This window comes from Somniosus microcephalus, chromosome 32, assembly GCF_052327205.1.
Source record: "Somniosus microcephalus isolate GS21.2 chromosome 32, FLI_Smic_1.0, whole genome shotgun sequence".
NCBI classification, from domain to species: Eukaryota; Metazoa; Chordata; class Chondrichthyes; order Squaliformes; family Somniosidae; genus Somniosus; species Somniosus microcephalus.
The window spans coordinates 21,218,120-21,230,274 of NC_141018.1; positions in this window are offsets into that span (position 1 = coordinate 21,218,120).

Sequence of the window (12,155 nt, forward strand, 5' to 3'; positions counted from 1 at the left end):
ACCTGTCAACCCCTTCTTTCAGGGGAACGGAAGTGCCGGTTTCCTGCGCATGCGCAGTGCATGCACGAAACCGGCACTTTCGTTGGGCCGACGCGTGAGTGCCCCGTGCGTACTCACGTGTTGGGACCCGAATTTCTGGGCCAGTAACATTTTAATCTGTGCAACTTAAAAAGCGCAAACCGATTTACAATTGTTCCCTTAATAGTAAACACACGTTGACATTGGAAGGTTTCCTGCGCTGGTGAGATGGTTCTTAGATGCTACGTTTTATTCTGCTCCTCTTGATTCACACCATAGGGATAATGAATTTAAATAAAGACAAAGGCAGAGTCCGACTATTGGAACGACTTCAGACTTTTGTCTGAGAATAGCGAAGCCGCTTTTAGATGTGTCAACCATGGCTCACTGGTAGCACTCTCGCCTCTGAAGGTTGTGGCGTCGAGTCCCACTTCAGAGACTTGAGCGCATAATCCAGGCTGACACTCCCAGTGCGGTGCTGAGGGAGTGCTGCGCTGTCGGAGGTGCCGTCTTTCGGATGAGACGTTAAAACCAAAGTCCTGTCTGCTCTCTCAGGTGGATGTAAAAGATCCCATGTCACTATTTCGAAGAAGAGCAGGGGAGTTCTCCCCGGTATCCTGGCCAATGTTTATCCCTCAACCAACATCGCTAAAACAGATTGTCTGGTCATTAGCACATAGAAAGAAACAAAGAAAAAAGACTTGCATTTATATAGCACCTATCACTACCTCAGGACGTCCCAAAGCGCTTTACAGCCAATGAAGTACTTTTGAAGTGGAGTCACTGTTGTAATGTAGGAAGCGCGGCAGCCAATTTGCGCACAGCAAGCTCCCACAAACAGCAATGTGATAATGACCAGATAATCTGTTGGTGGGAAATAACAACAGAAAATGCTGGAAAAACTCCGCAGGCCAGGCAACATCCGTGGAGAGAGAAACAGAGTCAACGTTTGTGGGACCTTGCTGTGTGCAGATTGGCTGCTGCGTTTTCTACATTACAACACGGACCACACTTCAAAAATACTTCATTGGCTGCAAAGCGCTTTGGGACGTCCTGAGGCCGTGATAGGCGCTATACAAATGCAAGGTCTTTCTTTCTATTGCATTGCCATTTAAGCCCTCTCGCCAGCAGAATCAGCTGACCTGCCAATTTGTGAAGTAAATAAAAATCACAAGCGGGCTGTGGGCTTTCTCACCACGAGTGCCTGGGCTTGGCCATCAGCTCTCACTCCCAGCAAGCGCGACGGTCCTTTTTCAGTCGGAGTTGCCCCGGCAATTACTGCAAGTGCAGCGAGGAGGGAGCGGGATTTCCTGGGCAGGAGCGTAAATGTCTAGGTGCAGCCGCTTAAAATGGCAACCTGGACTTTTTGTTGACTTTGAAAACTGGGCATTTTCTGCTGTTTATTGCACTGACGTGTAGCAGGAGTCTGTTAATATCCATTGGGGCAGAGCGAACAGCCCCTATCAGACAAGGTGTCTTCAGTGACAGAGGTGCAACAGTGATGTTGAGACCCAACAAAATGAAACAAATAGATCTGCTCCAAAGAAACAAGCAAGAATATAAGGCAAATAAACCAAAAAATGAACCAAAAACAAGGACCAGAGATATAGATCAGCCATGATCGAAGTGGATGGCGGAACAGGCTTGAGGGGCTGAATGGCATACACCTGTTTCTATGTCCCTATGTTTCTATTGACCAGCTCTGACGAAAGGTCATCGACCTGAAACGTTAACTCTGTTTCTCTCTTCACAGATGCTGCCTGACCTGCTGAGTTTCTCCAGCATTTTCTGTTTTTATTTCAGATTTCCAACATCTGCAGCATTTTCTTTTTCTATTGACCAATCCCCCCTAAGCTGTAGAAAAAGGCAGGGGTGTGCTTTGCTCTGGTTTTGAAAGGCACACAGCACTAACTTCATGGACACACCATGACAACTCCCCCAAATCAATGCACTAATGAGACGTATGCCAGAGAGAAAAGAAAGACTTGCATTTCTATAACGCCTTTCACGACCACCAGACGTCTCAAAGCGCTTTACAGTCAATGAAGTACTTTTTGAGGTGTAGTCGCTGTTGTAATGTGGGAAACGCGGCAGCCAATTTGCGCTCAGCAAGCCCCCACAAACAGCAATGTGATAATGACTGATGTAAAAAGACTACTGAGTACTTGGTTTGAGTATAAAACAAGGCTTTAATCAACTCTTTCACAACCATGAGATTTCTAGTTACAATCACTAGTTCCTGGTTACAGAAACATCCTGAGCAAGCTGGGCCCACGCCCGAGTATTTATACTCCTTGGACGGCGCCACCAGCTGGCCGCCCAGTGTTACTTCATGATTCATGATAAGATTCATGACAATGACCAGATAATCTGTTTTCGTTATGTTGGTTGAGGGATAAATATTGGCCCAGGACACCGGGGATAACGCCCCTGCTCTTCTTCGAAATAGTGCCGCGGGATCTTTTACGTCCACCTGAGAGAGCAGACGGGGCCTCGGTTTAACGTCTCATCCGAAAGACGGCGCCTCCGACAGTGCAGCGCTCCCTCAGCACTGCACTGGGAATGTCAGCCGAGATTTACGTGCTCAAGTCCCTTGGAGTGGGACTGTGAACCCACAACCTTCTAGACTCGGAGGCGAGTGTGCCACAGCTGACACAGAGAGCAGCGTAAGCCTCCTGCACCCACGTGGAGCCCATGCCCCTATCAGAAAACATGAGGCTAAGTGCACAGCCAGTGCGTGTAGACCAAGCCTGATTTGCTGCCCAGTTCGTGCCTCCAGTGCACAGGAATTTCAGCCCAATAGCCCAGTTACTGGCCAGTGAGTTCCCGAACCCAAGGTGGCTTGGATCCCAGATGAAGGCGGGTTTATGTCAACCTTTTCCGCACTAAGTACAGCAGCAAAAGCCAATCTACCCCGTGAGCCAGCTGAAGATGAAAGGAAATCAGAGGGACATTGCAGGTGGCAGAAGGTTAAATGCACATGTCTTTGAAGCAGAGCATGACAAAAGAAAAACTGCAAAAGACTTATCAAAGAGCTGCAAAAACCGATCAGAAATACACTGAGGTATTGTTCCAAAAATGAATGGACTGTTCTGAAGAAAGAATGCTTTACAAAAGCGTAATCAAGTGGCCCATTCAGCAAGAAAATTCAACGTTTTATAATTAAAAGCCGCAGTTCCGGTGATATGTGAGACATGAGCCATTGAAGGTTTGAAAGATTAGTACTCAGACTTCCATGACCAAAAAGAATTTCATTATAATAGAAGTTCGACTTAGTTTGGTCACATGGTTAGATGACCTTGGAGAACCATCAAAAATTTAGCTTAGGTATTGGATTTACCTTCACAATTGAGACAATTTAGGCAGCTGAAAGACAGTTTAGCACTTTAAGTCTTCTAATTTAATTCACTGAAGTGAAAATTCACATTTACAAATAGGACATAAGATTCACATGCAATTTTGGATGAATCCGATCTGTTTTCTAAACTGTGACTTACAGATTCGTAAAAACTAAAAAACACAAAGGGCTAGAATTAGCTTACAACGGGTCAGAAAGAAAACTCAAACTTTTGGAAAACAGAAACAAAAAGCCCGAGAAAAACTGGAAACGCACCAGTCAGTCTGTGGCGAGAACAGATAGTCAATGTTTTGGACTCGCGCCCTTCTTCAGAACTAGAAAATAAGAGATGGACAAGCATATTAATGAAGCAGGCGGTTAAGAAGGCAAATGGTATGTTGGCCTTCGTAGCGAGAGGGTTTGAGTACAGGAACAAGGATGTCTTGCTGCAGTTGTACAGGGTCTTGGTGAGACCACATCTTGAGTATTGTGTGCAGTTTTGGTCGCCTTATCTGAGGAAGGATGTTCTTGCCATGGAAGGAGTTCAGCGAAGATTCACCAGGCTGATACCTGGGATGGCAGGAATGACGTACGAGGAGAGATTGGGTTGATTGGGCTTATACTCGCTGGAGTTTAGAAGAATGAGAGGGGATCTCATTGAAACTTATAAAATTCTGACAGGACTGGACAGACTAGATGCAGGAAGGATGTTCCCGATGGTCGGGGAGTCCAGAACCAGGGGTCACAGTCTAAGGATAAGGGGTAAGCCATTTAGGACAGAAATGAGGAGGAATTTCTTCACCCAGAGAGTGGTGAACCTGTAGAATTCTCTACCACAGAAGGCAGTAGAGGCCAATTCATTAAATATATTCAAGAAGGAGTTGAATATATTTCTTAAGGCTAAAGGGATCAAGGGATATGGGGAGAAAGCAGGGACAGGGTACTGAATTTGGATGATCAGCCATGATCTCATTGAATGGCGGAGCAGGCTCGAGGGGCCGAATGGCCTACTCCTGCTCCTATCTTCTATGTTTCTATGAAGCCTTTTCATCACTGGACAGACGTTTATATGGTGCAGTCGTGTAGTGGTGATAAAACACGGCTAACATTGCAGAGGTCATGAATTAAAATCTCAAGTTGTTGAATTGAATTCAATGCATCTGGTAATCTGGGGACACAGGAAAACAAATGAGGATGGACGCTGTCGGATTGTCATAAAAACCCAACTGGTTCACCGGTGTCCTTCAGGGGAGGGAACCAGTTGGGTTTAGCCTACACGTGGCTTTAAACCACACCATGTGGTTGACTCACTGGGGGCAATTTTCCCAGCCCTGGGGAAGGTGGGTATGGAGGCGGGACTGCCGGGAAAATGGCAGAAACTGGGAGCGGGTACCGACCCCGCTCCCAACCCGGCTCTGTGCCATCTTCCCGGGAGGCGGGTCTCCGACTCGCGCAGGGACCCGTCTCCTCAAGGCGGGAAGGGGATTAGAGCCAATTAACTGCCTGTTAACAGGTAGTTAACAGGCAGTTTTGAGGCTTATCCCCATTTTACGCCTGCAAGTGCGGGCTTCCCGATGGCTGCGAACCTCGCCAGGGTCAGCGAGGCGAGCAGTGGGTCTGCGGGGGTCAGAAGGGTCGAAAAGTCCACTGTGGAGATGAGTAATGGGTGCAAGTGTGGAGAGATAAGCATGAGAGATGAGTGTGAAGTGTTGGAAAAAGATTCCTTACCTTTGCTTCTTCATGCAGGCTTCAACCTTTGAGAATCCGGAGGTGCCTTATCTCAACGGCAGAGATGACAGCATGGCTGCTGCATTCTCAGATGCAGCAGCCATCTGCTTTCTGCTGAGGAGAGGGGTTTTGGTGAGCCTTCTGTGCAAGGGCTCACCTTAGAACAGAGATTGCCACTGTTTGACAGCTTCTCAAAGCTGTCAAACACTGACAATTCATCTGTCAAAAATTTTTCGACAGATGAAACGTCATACGCTGACGTCCTCTGCCACTGGCTTTCCCTTAATTGGCCGGTAAGGGCGGGCTTAACAAGGTCAATCAAGGGAAAATAGCGTGGGTTGGTCAGACGTCATTGGGGGTGGGACTGAAACCCAAAAACCAGCAGTCCCACCCCCAACGTGCCCCCATTGACAAAATCCAGCCCTTAGTGTCATCTGACAGCAAGCCACTCCATTGCAAAAAGAAGTGCCACCAAGGAGAAGAGCTGCCACCACCTCAGGGCGATGAGGGTCACATCCTGAGAACAAACTTAAAAACATTGTTGGCATGCTTTGTGAATGGCCAGTCTTCTTGTCACTTTATTTCAGAAGCCATCAAACAGAGGGCCATGTTCTCAGCTGCTCCATCACTTGCCGGATGACTCATGCCTGCAAGCTGGGTTTATTTTCCATTTCTACTTTGTTGCCATTTCTCTGCCCTCTCCCTTCAGCTGGGCTTTGGGAGCGTTGCTGCAGGTATTTAAAGGGTTGCAGCAGCCTCCTAGAGTGGAACTAACCAGGACTAGTATCTTGTTGGTGGTCACTGAAACCTTTAGTACTGCCTAACAATTCTGGAAGGAATAAAGTGAACAAATCTATTCATTTGGATCAATGTAACTATTTCACAGTCTTAGAAATATTTAGCCTTCAGTCATTAAAAAGGTCCAGCACTTAAAATGATCCCTACTATACAGGAGGCATATGCGCAAAGGTACTATGCAGTCTTTAGTCAAGTTCATTGCTGTACGCGCCAATGATTTTGCAAATTATTTTTTTTAGCTTTTCTTCCCAGGGTATAGCGCCACAAGTATTAGCAGCCTTCCAATAACTCACCAAAGTGATCATTCTTCATTCCTAGTTAATGAGTGTTAGCAGGCAGACCACAGCCAGGCACAGTCGGCTCATCTGATACATGCACTTGCACTTTACAGGAAACATTACGAATAGCGATCAGCAATAGGAACACTGGTTAATTTTTCCCCTTCTTAATATGGGAGGGCGGGGAATTGCAGCTAATTATTAGACCCCACTCGGCACTAGCTAACCCAGCACAGAGCAGGGATCAAACCTGGCATCTTTCTGCAATGGATATAACTTAGTTTCACAGCATTTACTCACTGAATCATGGACAGGGGAGGGAGAAACACAGAAGAAACACAGAAGATAGGAGCAGGAGTAGGCCATTCGGCCCTTCGAGCCTGCTCCGCCATTCAACGAGATCATGGCTGATCATCCAAACCCTAGCACCCAGTCCCTACACCGACAGCCATCCCACCCAAGCCCTATCCCCGTAACCCCACGTATTTAATCCCCCCTAACACTAAGGGTCAATTTTTATCATGGCCAATCAACCTAACCCGCACATCTTTGGAAGTGAAACCATTGCAAATATCGTCCAAATTTAAATGACTCAACCATTCTCTGCACTGGTGTCACTGCTTGTAACATATGGGGCAAAGAAATTCAACAAGATCAAGCGATTGTATAGGGCCTTGGTGAGGCCACACCTTGAGTATTGTGTGCAGTTTTGGTCTCCTTATTTAAGGAAGGATAGACTTGCATTGGAGGCAGTTCAGAGAAGGTTCACGAGGTTGATTCCTGAGTTGAAGGGGTTGTCTTATGAGGAAAAGGTTGAGCAGGTTGGGCCTATACTCATTGGAGTTTAGAAGAATGAGAGGTGATCTTATTGAAACATGTAAGATTCTGAGGGGGCTTGACAGGGTAGATGCAGGGAGGAAGTTTCCCCTCGTGGGGGAATCTAGAACTAGGGGCATAGTTTCAGAATAAGGGGTCGCCCATTTAAGACGGAGATGAGGAGGAATTTCTTCTCTCAGAGGGTCGTGAATCTTTGGAATTCTCTGCCCCAGAGAGCGGTGGAGGCGGAGTCAGTGAATATATTCAAGGCGGAGATTGACAGATATTTGAAAAACAGGGGAATCAAGGGTTATGGGGAGTGGGCAGGAAAGTGGAGTTGAGGCCAAGATCAGATCAGCCATGATCTTATTGAACAGTGGAGCAGGCTCAAGGGGCCGAATGGCCTACTCCTGCTCCTATTTCTTATGTTCTTATGCGCAGTCTCAAGAGATGGTCACAGTTTGAGTAGAATGAGTCTCAATGCTCCGAGATGGATCTTCCCCACCCACATCGTAACTTGCTAACTGCAGCGATGAATTTATTCAATTATTTGTTGATTCTACAATTCATAACATAGTATTATTTTTTATGTGAGCTTCAACACTATTGCCACTCTGGGTCCGGGCTCCTGAACGATGCCTTGTTGCTTCTGTTCCAGCGCTTCTGGCTTCTCTTATCCGATGACAGCAATCTCGCCTCCCTTCCTTGAACATTTACAACCCACTCGTTTATGACCAGTTTTCTTCCTTATCTTCTTCTGCTTATTATTTTTCATCAGTTCATTATTTTTTTTATCTTGTTAAGAGCAGTCTTCTTCCTTACCTTATTTTTTAACCATCCTCAAGGTTCTTTTGCATATTATTTTTCATAAGCACTTTTTAAAATCTCGTTAGAGCCATGATAACCATGACCCGAATCTTCCTCTTCCATACATGCATTTTTTAATTAGCATGGTATTTAACACTTTTCCATGTATTTTGGTTTTTAGAGAAATGTAATTTCAGTTAGCAATGCCTGTATAATGATATACAAGTTGCTCCCCTAGTTAACTATACTGTGAAAGATGGTCTTGACTGGCTCCTGGTGGAACGTCCATTTTTTGTGGTTATTATTTGCGCTGTTCCGAAGGCCTCCACTGTCTTGGATGTCTTGCAGCACCATGAGCTGCTACGCCAGCTAGCCTATTGATCTGTATGCACCGGTGGCAGATTTGCAGTTTATCTGCATGGGACATGAGGGAGCTAAGTATTCCTCTTCTCCTATTTACATCATTGAATCATTGGGGTACTGTCACTCCGTACTTTGATTGTTCTGACCTGAACCCTGTTCTCAAAAGTATTTGAAGGCCAGCTCAACTGTTAATTCAAGTCAAATGTAGCTGAACAAAATGGAAGGAGGTTGCCCTGCCATTGGAAACTTGATTGGAAAGATTCAAAACTGGGAGTTGTGGGACTGGGAACAGATTTGTCGGGCAACGCACATTTAAGAACTTTGAAGAGAAAAGGGAGGTTGAAAATGAGCTGGTAGTTTGCAAGGACAGAGGGGGTCTAGATGATCACTAGGCTGCTATATGAAGTGTCCCACCTGACCAATATCATCTATATTGGCTTGAACGTTGCTCTTTAGCCCCTTTGCCTCATGTTAATGTTTACCCTACCAATGCCAGCATAGGAATTAGTGACCATCAAGACATTTCTTGTGATGATACAATTGGTTGAGTGAGGGACTCAGCCCCCAACCTTTCTTTGGTGAGGTCCTATATGGACAGCTCTTTGGCAGTATATTGGCCTTTGGAGGTCATTCAGCTCAATCACATGACATCACTGCAGGAGTTCCTCAGGGCAGTGTCCTAGGCCCAACCATCTTCAGCTGTTTCATCAATGACCTTCCCTCCATCATAAGGTCAGAAGTGGGGATGTTCGCTGATGATTGCACACTGTTCAGCACCATTAGAGACTCGTCAGATACTGACGCAGTCCGTGTCCATATGCAGCAAGACCTGGACAACATTCAGACTTGGGCTGACAAGTCGCAAGTAACATTCACACCACACAAGTGCCAGGCAATGACCATCTCCAACAAGCGAGACTCTAACCATCTCCCCTTGACATTCAATGGCATTACCATCGCTGAATTCCCCACTATCAACATCCTGGGGGTTACCATTGATCAGAAACTGAACTGGACCAGCCATATAAATACTGTGGCTACAAGAGCAGGCCAGAGGCTGGGAATTCTGCGGCGAGTGTCTCACCTCCTGACTCCCCAAAGCCTTTCCACCATCTACAAGGCACAAGTCAGGAGTGTGATGGAATACTCTCCACTTGCCTAGAGGAGTGCAGCTCCAACAACACTCAAGAAGCTCGACACCATTCAGGATAAAGCAGCCCGCTTGATTGGCACTCCATCCACCACCTTCAACATTCACTCCCTCCACCACCGGTGCACTGTGGCTGCAGTGTGTACCATCTACAAGATGCACTGCAGCAACTCGCCAAAGCTCCTTCAACAGCACCTTCCAAACCCGCGACCTCTACCACTTAGAAGGACAAGGGCAGCAGACGCATGGGAACATCACCACCTACAAGTTTCCCTCCAAGCCACACACCATCCTGACTTGGACCTGTATCGCCGTTCCTTCACTGTCGCTGGGCCAAAATCCTGGAACTCCCTTCCTAACAGCATTGTGGGTGTACCTACACCATATGGACTGCAGCGGTTCAAGAAGGCGGCTCACCACCATCTTCGCAAGGGCAATTAGGGATGGGCACTAAATGCAGGCCTAGCCAGCGACGCCCACATCCCATCAATGAAAAAAAAATGTCTGATGCACATTAACATCAATGGACCTCATCTACCAACAAATCTGTGGCTTGTGGCTCAATGTCAAAGGCCATCAACATGGGAAGCAGTGTTGAGGTACTTGAGGACTGCATCACGACTGCTGAAGGAATTGCTGACGTGTCACTTTCTTGCACTGACAATTAAGTGAATGTAATTTGAAGGTTAGGTCACTCCTCAGCAAGCCACCTTGGAGGAGGTTCTGTGAGATCTAAGATCAGAAATACCTTCTCTTAATCAGAGAAGCTGGCCGAAAGCATCTTGGCCAAGTGTAGCCGACTCATGACACAATAGATGGAAGCAATCCAGAAATATCCTGACAGAAGTCAGGATTCCATCCTCGTGATTTTTACAATCTTTGTGTTGACTTCACTTGTTCTTGGTCGTCTATTCAGTGACCTTGGGACACCAGAAATAAACAAGATCACAGAGGAATTTATTTGAATGGTTTATTTACAGTACTAGGTACAGATAAAGCATAGTTACCTTAACCTGGGGCACAGAGGTGTTGTGGTCTAGACTCCTCTTATACGAGGCCCATTGGTGGCTATCCCAGCTCTATTTATACTTCATTGCAGTCGCCTGGGTTTGCCAAAGGATAGTATATTTAACTCGATTATAAGTGGTCTGGCTTTCCTCAAGGTTAACCCTACAGCTATTCATGCATTCCGCTGTTATCACAAACTCAGATACCGTCTTCTTGGCAAAGAATGCCTGTTTTCATATCCTTTCTCTAAACAATGAAGGCATATCTGAGCGAGGTGATCAGTCCACACAGGCATAACCTAATTAAGAATGCTGGTGCTCACAGTAGTCGTAAAGGGTACCTTGGTTCAAATGTTCTGTAGCTTTCCATTTTGGGCAGGTGTGTATATCAGTACAACATTGCGCTTGTCCAGATAACAATACCTCAACTGCTCGCATTTACAAAGCCCAGAAATTTCCAAAAAGGTCCTGATATGCACTAAAACTGACAAGAGTCATACACCATCCTGACTTGGGCATATATTACCGTTCCTTCATCGTCGATGGGTCAAAATCCTGGAACTTCCTAACAGTACTGTGGGAGTACCTTCACCACACAGACTGCAGAGTTTCAAGGCAGCGGCTCCTCACCACCACCTTCTCAAGAGCATTTAGGGATGGGCAATAAATGCTGGCCTTGCCACAGCTCATGAATGAATAAAAAGAGACACCAAAGATAAAGGTTGTGGTTGTCTGAGAAAAGCAACCAAGAGGAGTGCCATTACTTAAAACTCTGCAGGAAGAGGCCATAGGCATCATCGGCTTAGACGGTTGAGTCTCTAGCTGGCAAGGTTGAAGTCAAAGTTGGCAGCAGGTTAGCAAATCAGTCTCAGCTTCACAGGTAGCAATGATTGCTTTAAGCAGAAACGTCACTGCATGCACAGCTAAATAAGCTCTTCTATATTTCATATATCACAGATGGCGTCTCGAAGAGGCCAACTACTCCAATCACTTGGGAACATCCCTTCACAACTCCTGCTAGTTTGTCATATCATCTCACATGTGCAAGCACCAGCTCAGACACACCCAGGAAGTAGTTAGTGAGTGAGAAGGGGTGCCAGTGGGTGTAGCACTGAGCACCAGTGAAAACAAGGGCCTTAGAAATAGCTGCAGATAGGGTGACTGAAATTTTTGCACTTTTGGGAGAATGTTGTTATATAAACATGGCTTGACTATGTATAGAATTCGGACTTCACGCCGGTGTATGCTTGCAACTTTTGGGGGGGGGGGGGGGGGGGGGGGTGGTGTTTAGATGTTGGCAGGGTAAATGTAAACTTGTCTTATGAACAAACTACGCAGAAGTCATTGCCAGGTGAGGACTTTGCAAGGACATAGAGAGAGAATAGGCAGGTATGAAGTGACTTTATATGGTGAGTCAATCTTCATTTATTGAAAGCACTGGGCTATCAGTTGTGCTCGGCTCTGGTCCTGCCCTGTCCCAAGTCCCCTTCAGATGTCATCCGTGGCATTACTCTCACCTCAGAGGGTCATGGAGTCACAAGCCTTTCTCACAACTTGAGCAGATAGTTTAGGCTGACACTAATACAGCAGCTGAGAATGCAGCATTGCCAGAGGTGCTGCCTTTGGGCTGGGACATTACACAGACTGCAGCTGACCACTCCAGTGGACTTAGATCCCATCGCACGATTTGAAAACCAGATGGAAAGTTTTCCTGATGTCCTGGCCAACATTTATCCATCAACCAATATCCAACACAGATCTGTTCATTTATCTCATTGTTCTGTCGATCCTTTTTGTTCTCTCCTATTTGTGTATCCTCCACCTCCTGAGCTTCTTGCCGCAGCAAACTTTTC